The following is a 13,912-nucleotide window of genomic DNA, read 5'->3' on the forward strand; positions in this document are numbered from 1 at the left end:
TTCTGGAAAACAGAGTTTTTTAAAAATTTATTTAAAGATATAAGACATTTAAATAGAGTTCTGGGATTTATCTTTAAATGGACATGTTAAATTTTGTAGAAACACTATGTTTTTGAATTAAAGAAGTGAAATTTACAATTTTTGTTTCTATTTTCTATCTTACATAGTCAATTTCTTTGATTCCTTTGTAAGCTATAGTTGGGTGACTTATTTCTGTAGCTAATGTGGATTTTAACTGAATTAGCATGCCTTTTCTCATCTGTTACCTGTAACCTTGTTAGTAAAAGTGTAGTCTGTTGATCTCACAAAAATTTAAGACGACCTTGCCTATAAGACCTAGAAAAAGAACTTCAGAACTTCAGGAAGTTCATTGAAATACTTTAAAAATCTTTGTCAAAAACAGACCAGTGTCTTATGTAGATACATCCAATTAATGTGCCTTTATTTGTTCTTAATTGGTGACATCATTATAGTGACATAATACCCACAGTAATAAAACTTGCACCAAAACTGATACTCCTATGCCTCCTAAACCCTACTAATTTCCCAAAATTCCATCCATGAGGAACATGGGAAAAGAAAGTCCATTCATCTGTATGAAAAATGAAACACAATTTATACTGAGTCTTTTGAGGCTTTCACAAGATTGTGACTGGCTGTAAAAAATTATTATTTGAAATCTAAGAGATCCACTCATATATTTCATTTGCTTATTAGCTTATGATTTATATACACACTAGTGCCAAAATGAACTGAGGTCCATTTTTCACTTTATTGTAAATAGTTGTTTTATTCCTATATATAAGTTACCATCAGCATTTTTGCTAAGAAAAATAACCTATTATTTGTGAAAGTTCTCTAAGTTGTTTATTTCCTTGTAAAGACATTACAGTAGTAGATTTGTGGAAGTAAAATCACTGAGGTCAGTCAAACCAACCCCTAACCCAACAGAGGAATCTACTCTGCTTTGGAAGTTTTTGTTAGGTTATATGGCGGTAACAATCAGTCCCAAAATTTTAGAGGCCTATTCATGTTATATTTGATCATATAACTTGGAGGTGTTATGTGAGGCTCTGTTTCTTGTGCCTTCGTTTCAGAATCCACGCTAAGAGATTAGCTTCTTTTGGGGACATAATATTTTCATAACAGAAGGAAAACAACAACAACAAAAACAAGTAGTCTGGTAGAAACACCAGTCAGTGGTATTTAGAACCTCTACTCAACCCAGACACATGTCAGTTACGTTCAAATTTCATTGACCAAGGTGAAATGCAGAGCCTTTCCATGGTATCTGAAAGAATACTCCTTCTAAGATAAGGCAGTACAAGTACATGGATTTTGTGGAAATGAATGAAACTCTCACAGGGAAATGGAAAACAAATAATTAGGAATGATAACTTTTTATATACAGTTCAAGACTTACATAAGTTACTTAAGCTACTTCCTTTACATTGCACAGGCTGAAACCAATCCAGCATGGGGACACATAGTCTGTACTAAGTAGCCATTATTTTCCTCCAGTAATAGAATCTCAGACATCAGGCAGCCCTATCAGTTATAAATTCACTGTTACGTCATACAGTAAAATGCAAACTAAAGCCATTATAAAGGAGGAGAAGGTTACCACTGGAGGTGCATTTTATCTTTTTTTTTCACACATTGGTGTGAATTTTCTCCTTTCTGTCACCTTCAGTGCCCAGTTTTCTTATTCTGTCCTTTACTCATCCTTCCCTTTGTTTCTCTCTTTCCCCATCATAGCTTACTTCTCCAGTTTTTATTTTTTTTTATTTTTTTTTTAAATTTTTTTTTCAACGTTTATTTATTTTTGGGACAGAGAGAGACAGAGCATGAACGGGGAAGGGGCAGAGAGAGAGGGAGACACAGAATCTGAAACAGGCTCCAGGCTCTGAGCCATCAGCCCAAAGCCTGACGCGGGGCTCGAACTCATGGACCGCGAGATCGTGACCTGGCTGAAGTCGGACGCTTAACCGACTGCGCCACCCAGGCGCCCCACTTCTCCAGTTTTTAAAGCTTTACTTTCTAATATATAAATACTGTGACAAAATTTCTATCAAGATTTTATTTCACTTGGAAAACTTAACTCTTTATCAGTTAAATGGGACATGTCTCGACAATAGGGTCAGGAGAGAGGCTGTTGCTGTATACATTGCAGGTCCTGTGTTAGGCAGACAGATGATTGAGTGAGGAAGGTTTAGCCATTCCCTGTGGTAGAGGAGGGTCTTCTGCAACACTCCATTTGTTTGCTTGATCCTTCCATGGAGGAACAATCTCAGACTTGTTAATGGATGACTATAAACCAGTGAGAAGTTAAAATAAAACAAGGGAAAAATCATAACTCTCAATCTCCAGTATCAAACATTTTATTATAATAGCAACATTAAGTGCACACGTAAGTTTTGTTTATATTTTATAATGAGAAATAGCTATAAATTTAGCTGTATCTCCTTATTTCTTACAAAAATATCTCAAACTGGTAAGAAGAACACATCTTTTTTTCTCATTTTTCTTCCTTGCACAGGTATAAACAAAGTAAAATAAATAATTTGTTAGGCAATTAAAAAATATTTCTCCCCGAGGATGATATATGAACTAACTGGATAATTTCCTGAATTTTAATTTCTCTTTGTATATGGAGACATGCCCTGACATCTTTAGCCTAGCCAAAAGTTTTTCTGTGGTACACTTTACATTTTCTGTTAGAAGATCATTTGGGTTCTGTTGGGAAACCTCTTCAAAGAACAAGGATTTATGCTGTCAATCACTTATATTAAAAACAATAAATTTATAAATATTTAGACTCAAATATTATGGTGTGTTTGAATGAACTTTAAGTCTTTTGTTGAAAACTTCTGGGAAGAAACTATTTTTAAAAAGCTTTAGAAGAAATAAAATATTCACATATACCTTAAACTCTATGGATTACCAAATTCTCTTTCATTGTACCATCAGCTACTACTTCAAGACTAATGGAGTTTCCGTTTGTTTGAGGGACTAAAGCAGGGCTCTGCACTAGAGAACATTGTGTGGCTGATTTATCACTACTGTTCTAATCAGGGAGCTGTTTCTTCAGATAAACTCTCTTGCCTGAAATATCTTCCCTGCTGTGCCATTTCGTTTGATTGGAAAAGCAGTGAGTGATCCCTCCTCCATTTTTGTAGCAGAACCAGAAAACGTCCTTTTTGCCCTTCAACAGTCCTTTAAAATATATTTCAAAAATTCAGAAGTTATAAACTTATGGCAATATGACTTTTTGTTTTTGCAGAAATATGATCTCATGTATGAGTTGAAGAATAGAGCCAATCCTTCCAGACTAGTATTTTTGTAGAGTTAGGTATTATAGAAATCTGATCTGACTTTTAAGTCACTATTTTACCTTACAGATGGTAATAAAATTCTAATTGCATTCGGAGTTATGCTATTGTATTTCTTAAAAAAGCATTGTGTACCCGCAACAGAAATCTTACTGAAATTGAAGCTCTAAGAGTACGGGTTTTTCATATTTGGGGCTTTAACATTTTTGTAGGGTATAATCATTTAATCATATAATTAGACTTTATACTGTGAACAAAATAATCGGTCTCGTACTTCTATTTCTAAATGGGAAAATGGTTAGATGCAAATTGAAACCACTTAGAAATGCCTAAATAGCTACAGGGGATTTGTCCTGAGAATGAGAGTTAGACCAAGGGTGATAAATCTTGCTTATTTGTAAATGTTAAATAGGACCCCCAAAGCACAGTTCAGACACAACAACTAAGTTACCTTTGCCTGCAATACCATGAGGTGCTTTTTTTTTCTATAAATTCTGTAACAGCTATTGTTAGGAAAAAAATGTTTAAATGTAAACTAAGCTAAATACAGATATACGATTTGTCTAGCTAATCTTACTCCACAGATTTCTAGAAAATTGCTTTAAATATATTCTGTTCAATAATTTATACCTCTCGAATTGAAATTTGTTTTAAATAATTGTATGAATTTCATGTGGGGCTGGGAACTGTGAAGAATGGAAGTTGGGTAAAACTTGGAATTATGTATAGGAGACTTTCTTATAAAATTTTATTTTTTAATACGATCTGATGTGATACTTCCTTCTGAGATAGAAGTACTGAAGCTCAGGCTGTATTCAAAGAACATAGAGATTTGAAACAGTTTTTTAGGAAATTAAGCTTTTTATAAGAAGCTTCATATTTAATGATTTCCAGTTTTTTATGTTGTGTCACAAATACACACATGTATGTATGCATATACATGTCAAAAATAAACTAGCATATCTTTTAGATGGCTCCTGTGTCCCTTTGAGATATTCCATCATGGTGTATATGTTTTTGTTTGTAGCATTTTCTTTCTGGCAGTTCAAGGTGGTTCATCTTGTATATTTCCTGTCCCACTCCTAGAATTAGCCATTTCTTTCTTTCTTTTTTTCTTTTTTAGTTTTTATTTATTTTGAGGGAGAGATGGCACGTACAAGGGAGGGACAGAGAAAGAGAGAGATAATCCCAAGCAGGCTCCACACTGTAAGCACAGAGCCTGACTAAGGGCTTGAACTCATGAACTGCGAGATCATGACCTGAACTGAAATAAAGTGTCAGATGCTTAACTGACTGAGCCATCCAGGCACCCCTAGAATTAGCCATTTCTTTAAGGATCCCTTGTTCCTTTTATTGGAGAATGAATTACAAAACAAGAGACAGGTGCTAAGTGTACTCACCGCTCCTGAGGTGATATTACTTCTAGGCCCTCTCATATGCAAGAATAAGGAATTACATATGTGTATACTAACATATATCTATAAATATTTCTGTATGTAATCATCTGGATCCATATTAAGCTAAACATGAGCTAATATTGATGTTTCCAATTCTAATCTATTACCACACAGAACATTCTAGCCTATTGTTTATATATAACCTCCCAACTCCAATGGTGGAAAATCTAGGTCCCACCAAATGCTGCCCATTTACTTAAAAAAAAAATTAGGTTAATATAAAAAAATTACATAATTGTGCTTCTTTTTTTTTTTTTTTGCATACTGAATTTGGAGGATTTAAAAGGCATTTTGAAGCTCTATAAAACTTGAGTGCTTCATAGTTATATGGTAGTAATTTTTAATTCCCTATTATCCTGGCCTCAGACCATGACCCTCTCTTTCTTTGTTTTATCCCTAAATATACATTAAACCTCTAGGCACAGACAACCCAAAAGAGCAATATACTGTTATAAAAACTGAATCAGAAGCATGTGCAGATGATACTGGGGTACACAAACATATGCCCACATAGAAAAGGAGTAAGAAGGCTTCCTGAGAAGCGCTGTCTCGGGAGAGTCCTGGATGAGAACGAGGGTCCAGCAGCTGAAGGATATCTTTCTAGGCAGAGTGCAGCATTGCCCTGGACACAAAGGGAAGATGAAATGTAGCGGGTTTAGGGGGCAGCAACAGGCTCGCTATGGCTAGCTTTGAAGATGCATGTTGCGGGAGAGGTAGGATATGAATCTGAAGAGATGCTCAGAAGATAAATCATGAATAGCCTAAGAAACCACATAAACACGCTTTTCTTTTGCTGAAGTCAGTTAACTTTTCCCAGATAATCATAAAGTGGCACACAGTGCGACTCACATCGCCTTTCTAAATGATTACTTTGGTGTCAGTATGAAGCAAAGCCTGGCAGCATAAAACGAAGACTGCAGGTAGTAAAACGGTATCTCAGAAGATAATTAAGATGATGATGATGATGATGATGATGATGATGAAAAGGATAAAAACAATAGTAAATAGCATATAGTCCTTAAATGTGCAAGTCCAAGTTCTAAGTGTTTTATATGTATCAACACATGTAATTCTTATAATAATCCTAGGATGGCTGAACTGTTATTAGTATATGCATTTTTAATTCTCACAAGGAATCTATGATAGATTTATCAATATTTTTTGCCTTTTTTCCATTCACAGATGATGAAAGTTAGAATGGAGCAAGTTTTTGAACACAGTTGTTTGGATACAAAGTCCAAATATATTCAAAATATTATAGTGCCACTCAGAACCTCAGGAATCTATTAAGGATACAATAAATTTAGATAAAAAATAATGTAGAAATTATCTTAGCTACTCTATTTTGTTAAATTGTTGCCACCACTGTGGTTTTTAATAGAAGCATGTAGTACAAGGCCTATATTTTCCATGTTTCCTGTTGTTCCTTCATTGCCACCATCTCCGGGATCCCTAGCATCTTGCTTTACTCTAACAGGTGTTATGCCTAACTTCTAACCTTATGGTTCTGCCTCTTGGGGCAGACAGTGGCTTGTTCTAGAGAGATTTCCATAGCATAGTCAGCTCAGCCATGGTTTGAGTTTCTGGTTCCTTCTGTCACATGTGTACCTTAATCTTTCACCAGTCCATTTCCCTAGACACATGTAGTAGATATGTAGTCACATGCTATGAAGTCTCATCTCATTCCAAAGTAGAGAGAAAGAGGCATCCTTGCTCTCCTTCCCTTGCTCTTTTCTTCCTCTCCTTCAAGAGACAGAGCCCTTTAATTTAATGAGTAGCCTCTCCCTTCTCCCCTTTTTCTATCCATGAGGAGCTAGTACCATTTTCCTAGCTTTACTTAATTGTTCAATTGCAGTGTGTGTGTGCATGCGTGTGCATGACAGAAAAATAATTTCTAGTGCATATTGCTGTGGGAAACACCCGTATCAATTAGAATGCAGTGCTTTTTTTTTTTTTTTTTCCTTTTAGTCATAAAGACTCCATTCCTTTCCAGAGTTACTTAGGTCAGTACCTGTCTACCACATTTCTTCAGTGAGGTTTTTTTATAAGACAGATGGTTTTGTCATTCTCTGCATCCATTTTGAGAGACACCCACCCTCCTAATTGTTTTTACTTGCATATATTAAGGTTCACTCTGTGCTGCAAAGTTCAATTGATTTTGACAAATGCATAATGTCTTATCTCCACAATTACAGTATTCTAGAGAATAGTTTCATCATCTTTAAAAAAAAAATCCATTGTGTTTCACCTTGTTAGTGCTACCTCTTATCCAGAACCTCTGGCCTATCCTAATATTTTTAGTGCCTTTCTAGTATGCCTTCTCAGAAATTTTCATGAAGGGAACCATAGGATATGTAATCTTTTTGAGTCTGACTTCTTCCAATTAACAATAGGCATTTAAGATTCATCTAATATATGTTCATTACTTGATGATTTTTTTTTTTATTTTTTTTTCAACGTTTATTTATTTTTGGGACAGAGAGAGACAGAGCATGAACGGGCGAGGGGCAGAGAGAGAGGGAGACACAGAATCGGAAACAGGCTCCAGGCTCTGAGCCATCAGCTCAGAGCCCGACGCGGGGCTCGAACTCACGGACCGCGAGATCGTGACCTGGCTGAAGTCGGACGCTTAACCGACTGCGCCACCCAGGCGCCCCGATGATTATTTTTTATTTTTAAAGAATATTCCACTATAAAGATGTAGCACAGTTTGCTTGTCCATTCTTCTGTTGAAGGGCATCTTGGTTACTTTCCGTTTTGGGAAATTGTAAATAAGCTGTTATAAACATTCACGCACCAATTTTTGTGTCATTTGATTACATACCCAGGAGTACCATTACTGAATCTTATGGTAAGACTCTGTATAGCTTTGTAGGAAACTGCCAAACTATTTTTGAGAACGGCTGTGTCATTTTTCATTCTCACTAGCACCGAATGAGAGTTCCTGTTGCTCCATGTCCTTGTTGGCATTTGAAATTGCCAGTTTCCTAGCTTTTAGCCTTTTTAATTAGCATGTAGTGGTATCTCACTGTTTTTTTTTTTTTTTTTTTTAGTTTACAATTCCCTATGACAAATCATATTGATAATCTTTTCGTGTGTTCATTTGTTATCTGTGTATCTTTGTTGGTACTCAGATATCTTGAAAATATTTTAGTCGGGTTATCAGCTTTATATTGTTGAATTTTAAGAGTTGTTTGCGTATTTTGGATACGAGTCCTTTATCAGAAATGTGTCTCCCAAATATTTTTTCTCAATATGGGGCTTGTTTCTGTGTGGATTCCATATGTGAAGAAATTAGTTTTTTTTATCACTGCCTAAATTTTTCAAATCAAACGAAGGAATGTGTTTGAAATGCGTACAACTGAGGTCTTATTCTATTCTAAGGTATAGTGTTTAAAAATATAAGCAGTTATACTCATGGCTTGTGCTCTCTTTTTGTCTCTCTCTCTCTGTCTCTTTCAACTCAACAGTTTCCATCATGTGTGTAAGTGCATGTTTGTGTATTTTACCTGTATTGTGAATGAGTTCAGTTGCCATGATAAAAGTCAGCCAATTCATTAGCCTTTCTATTGTGGATATTCAAGAAAAACAAATGAATCACCATTAAAGTCCAAAATGAGTAACATAGTCTTTGTTGCATCAAAATGGAATGTCAGCACTAACATGGTAAAAGTGATTTTTAACTGTCTTACTACCCAGTATGGAAAACCTTGTGTATCAGTTTTAGTATATCTTTCAGCCCTGATGTTTCTGTCTGGAAATTGTTATTGTCTGTTAATTAATTTCAATTATGGAAGTAGAAGAATTATAATCACATTAAATGCTGGTATTTTGATAGTTTTCTAAAAAAAAAAAAAAAAAAAATGAGTCCAAGATGTTTTTGTACTTCTTGGATTGCATCATTCTTCATTAAGGTTTACTGAAAGAGCTCATTTGAGGTAGTTTTGATTGTAAATTCCATATGTCAACCATTAAAGCTTAGTTGCCAAACTATGAAGAATAGAAACAGAAGGGAATGCTTAACCAAGCACAACACATACCAGCTAGTCTGTTGGCAAACCATTGCTGAGTGAAATATATGTGGGATTCTTTTCATGGCTGGAGAATTCTAGAAAGTGATCCCTAATAGGGCAATGTAAATCTGTTATAGATAAGTAATTAAGGATACATGTGTACTTACCATTGTGTAGCATTTGCACATAATGGTTTCTGCATAATGGTTAATGAGTTCTGCCATTTAGAATTGGTGAGAAAACAAGCTGTTCTACCTCCTTCAAAGAGTGATTGGTTCCTTACAAGACCCCAGCATTAAGAAATTGTATTAGTTTTTCTGTGGGAAAGAGAGTAATAACAAAGAAATGAAATGGTGTACATTTTCAGGTTCTTATCTCTATTTTCTAAAATACATATAGAATCTTTGAGCGTAATGTAGGCTAGACAGGACACTTGGAAAGGTGACTTTACTATCCCTCTTCTAATTGAATTGTCCCTTATTAGTGCTGGAATTAATTACTTGAAGTAATTGAATTAATTTTATCCTCTTCACATGTTCTAAAATAATCACAAATTTTAGCCTTATTTTTCTATTATTTGTGTATTTTAGTGGCTTTAATGCTTCCCCCTATATTTTTCTCCTATTAAACACTACTGTTGGGGGTTCATGAGATCTGTGATCAAATTCCTTTGTTGTCACTCAACATATGATCTTGCCATACATACCCTCTCTGAATCTCAGTTTTCTTATATGTGAAATAGAGTTTTCTCATGTAAAACATGCTTATTAGGAGTTGTATGCATTAAATGAGATGATCCTAATGAGCAGTTAACATGGTGATCAGCAGGTAAAAAAGACAAGTGGTAGGTATTACCAGTAAGTAGTATTACGAATTGAGACATATGTAGACAGTTTTCATAGAATGCCCTCAAATACATGAACATTTCTTCTACTTTCACCTCAAATCCAAACTTAAGCAGCTTCCTAGCAAGCAAGTACCCTGTCCCATTCTCAAAGGATGTAAACATCAATTTGAAGAGCACTGAACTTTTTCCAGTCTTTTTCCAGTCGGTCTAATTGTTAAGATACATCTGCTGAATAACCAAATGAAGAAACTTAATTGCTTGGAATTAGCGCTTTCTTCTTTAAAAAATGTTTTCACAAACATTTGGTTTTTACATGTAGAATTAATCCTACACTGTGCTGATAAAAGAAACTATCATGTTATTTTATTAAGGCAAGGGGTTATTGAATATCCATGATAAGTATCTTGTACTCCATATTGTAAAATGCTCAAATAAATGTATACAGCAATGAAACTTTCTTGAATCTATATACAAAATCGCATAGTTTTGTAAATTGCAATAAGTCTCTATCGAAATATTTTGTGGGCTATTGGCATAGATTTTATTACTATTAAATCAGAAAACAATACCTGAGTGTCTGCATGAGGTTACAGTATATATTTAATTTATCTTCTTCCATATTTTCTTTTTCTGGAAAATATTTCTTAGCACAGTTTTCTGTGAACTCAAAACCTATACTTTGCTAATGTGTAATTTAAGTCATTTTAATTTTTTAAAGCATTCAAAAAAACCAAATTCTGGTTTTTAGTGGCCCTTACTAGTACTCATGTGCATGCTGTGATTTAAAACGTAAAGGGCAAGGTCAAAACCATTGCTGAGAAAGTATAAAGCACTGAGGATGTTAACAGGAAAGGACAAAACAGCCTAGCAGAAGGAAACGGTGGTTTTGCTAAGCTATAAGTCTACTGTCTAGGTCTGCTACCACTAATGATATACATATACACACATATACACATGTGCATATGAATATGTATGTGTATGTGTAAAATTTCAATAAGAACTTGGTGCCTACTTTAAAATTTTGGAAGGAGAAGCAACCCTTTTTAAGATTTTAAAGTTAGAATCAAGTTCTTACTGAAATTTTACAACTAATTTGTTATTAAGTTTTATAGTTCTAAACAGTTCTAAACAGATGCTATAACATCCCCTTCTTCCTAAGAAGCCAAGAGCTGTGTTAAATATTCTAGTAAACTTAGATAATTTAACAGTAGAGGTCACGGAAGGAAATAAGTGTATTTATGTCATGCTATTGGGAAAAATATTTAGAATAAGATCTTTGACAGACTCGTCAGTAAAGTAAATGATAAAGTAAATCACTTCCTTTAGATTGTGTAGAAAATTTAGATAATTTCAAAAATGCCAGTGGTAACTGTAACAAACATCATCTATTTTTATAGTTGACTTCTCTTTTGTCCCAATGTTTGGAGCTTTATATAATAAAAATACTTCTAGTGCACCTCTGAGCATTAATTTAAAACAGTGTGTGTGTGTGTGTGTGTGTGTGTGTGTGTGTGTGTGTGGTTCTTTCCATTGCAGCCTATGAGGGATGTGTCAAAAATATCTTATTACTTTCCTTCATGTTTAATAAGAACTATTATTATTTTATTGGCATAATTTAGAAACTATGATAAACTAGTATTTGCCTGGCAGTATTGAAGTTATTAAATATTGGGTTATTATTTTACAAAATATAAAGTTATGAACATCATAGATTGTGTTTTTTCTTATTAGTGACACATACAGCCAAACTATTACCTTTTAATAAAATGTATTATTTTATTTTTATAACAAACATCTAATATTAATATCAACTTAAACCACGGTACCAAATTAAGTGAATGTGGAAAAATACTGGATTTATTTGAAAGATAATGAAGTGTAGTGGATAAAACACAGACTGAATGTCAGTAGACATGTCTGTAGTTCAGGATCTGCTCAAACTAACTATATAACTGTCGATAAGATATTTGGCATTTTGGGGTCTCAATTTCCTCAGTTATAAAATGAAATTTTAGGGAAAAAAATAATTAAATCTCTTTATGTTCTGGGGCACCTGGGTGGCTCAGTCAGTTAAATATCGGACTCTTGATTTTGGCTCAGGTCGTGATCTCACAGTTTGTGAGTGAGTTTGAGCCCCGCACTGAGCTCTGCATTGACAGCACAGAGCCTGCTTAGGATTCTCTGTCTCCTTCTCTCTGCCCCTTCCCCAATTGCACTCCCTCTCTTTCTGTCTCTCAAATATAAATAAATAAGCATTAAAAAAAAATCCTCTATTGCCACCTTTAGTTGCATTACAAAGGCACAAATATATATAAAAAGAAAGAGGAAATGATAGACATGTCTGTTATGTTATGAAACATGAGTATTAGGTAATTGTTTAACTTATTTTTGATATGACAGTATTTCTGTCACTTTTAAAAATCTTGCACATATTTGGGGAGGAATTTAAAAAAAGTAGAAAGCAAAATGGGTGGAAAGCAGAATGGAGCACTGTAGAATATAAATAATGGTAAAAGACAACATAGACTTAAAGAAAAGGAATCTAAATATGAGAGTATAATCATAGGGAAAAATGGGAAGACTGAACATAAACTGAAAATAAATATCTTTCAAGCCTGTGTCTTTCTGCTTGCGTGAGAAAATGTGTCTTGTGTTGTATGACCACCACTACCACCATTGATCTGCAGTTTCTACTTGCTGTTTCTACTTGCTGTTTCTTCTTCCCATTTGTTATTTTAAACTTTGTGTCAAATATAAATATTTATAAAGTTCTTCCTGACATAATTTCCAAGTAAAATTCAAACATTGATTATAAATTATATGGCTTTAAATGAAACTAACATGGCTTCATTAGAAATATTTTAAGCAATGACCATCATCAAAGGAGGAAAATAAATATCAAAATACCATGGACTTCATAATCTGTAAAGGAGGCTAAGGCAGGATGGATGTGGTGTGAAATTCAGTCATTCATTTCAACAAATATTTCTTTGGTACTTACAGTGTACAACATGTCATTTATTAAGGGGAACATGGTAAAAGCATTGTCCCTTCTTGTGGTGAATGAGTTAGTAAGCTGTGCTTCACTAAATAAAGTATTCCTTAAGTAGAACCACCTTTGAAAAAAATTGAAGATGGACAAAGAGTGAACTTCAGAGTAGAGACATTGCTTCTGCCTCTAGGTAAACATGTGTTTGCATATACGTGAGAAATAGAGAGAAAAAGAAAGAAAGAGAAACAGGGTTATGGGAGGAGTGGGAGAGAACCTAATCAGACTTGTTTCAGTTTTGCAAGTTGTTATTGTGTAAAATGGCATTCTTTGAAGTGAAGAAATTATAATCCTATTTGATCTCCTGCTTGACTGAAGAGCTGCAAAGTGGGGCAAAATACGTCACATTCAGTGTTTAGCTAAGGAGGAAGAAAGTCATCAAACATTAGCTACCCTCTAGGAATGCTAGTTCTGACATGTTTCAGACTTTAGTTCATAATTGGAAAAGGAAGAGGAAAGCAAAATCTAAAAAAGAAGGCTGCATAATCATATTGGAATCTCAATATCAAAAAAAAAAAAAAAAAAAAAAAAAGCAGTGCATTCCAAATACACTCCTAACACATTAAAAGCAAATATGTGGGGATAGATGCCAAATTGATAATTGGTTACTTTAGAAGGTAGAATTAAATATGTATAGGAGACATGTTTCTGTACATATCTCTGAACTATTTTGATTGCCAATAAAACTGTAACGTTTGCATAAGAAGAATAAGGCCCTGATGAAAAGGACCAGTAATAACATACTTTGTCATTATTTACCCACAGCTTACAACAGTCTCAAAAAGAAAGCCCCCTCTCTTTTTGTCTTTTATTCTAGGTTTCTGGTTTTTAGTAATAGCTTACTTTTTTTGTTGCTGTTTGCTTGGTTGTTGTTGTCATTAGGATGGTGTTACAGAGGGATGTGGACAGTGGAACGAGGAGATGCTTTGAAGCAGTTCTTAGCTGAGCTTTCCAATTTTGCTTAGGAGCTAAGTCAACCAAAATGCATGACCATCTTCTGCTTTAAGCCCCGATCAAAATGCAGGATTGGGGCAGGCTGTAGGCTGAGAGACAGCACCTATGGATGGTTGGTACCAAGTCATAAAAAATTAGTCATTGAGACATTGTTTTTCATAAATATAAGAAATCTTTACTTAATGTCTACTGTATAGCAAGCGATCAATATGAGATCCTAGGAAATAGATTTTCAGGAACACTTGTCTTCAAAGAACTTA

The sequence above is a fragment of the Herpailurus yagouaroundi genome, unplaced genomic scaffold (assembly GCF_014898765.1).
Source record: "Herpailurus yagouaroundi ecotype Mexico unplaced genomic scaffold, PumYag 100, whole genome shotgun sequence".
Taxonomy (NCBI): Eukaryota; Metazoa; Chordata; class Mammalia; order Carnivora; family Felidae; genus Herpailurus; species Herpailurus yagouaroundi.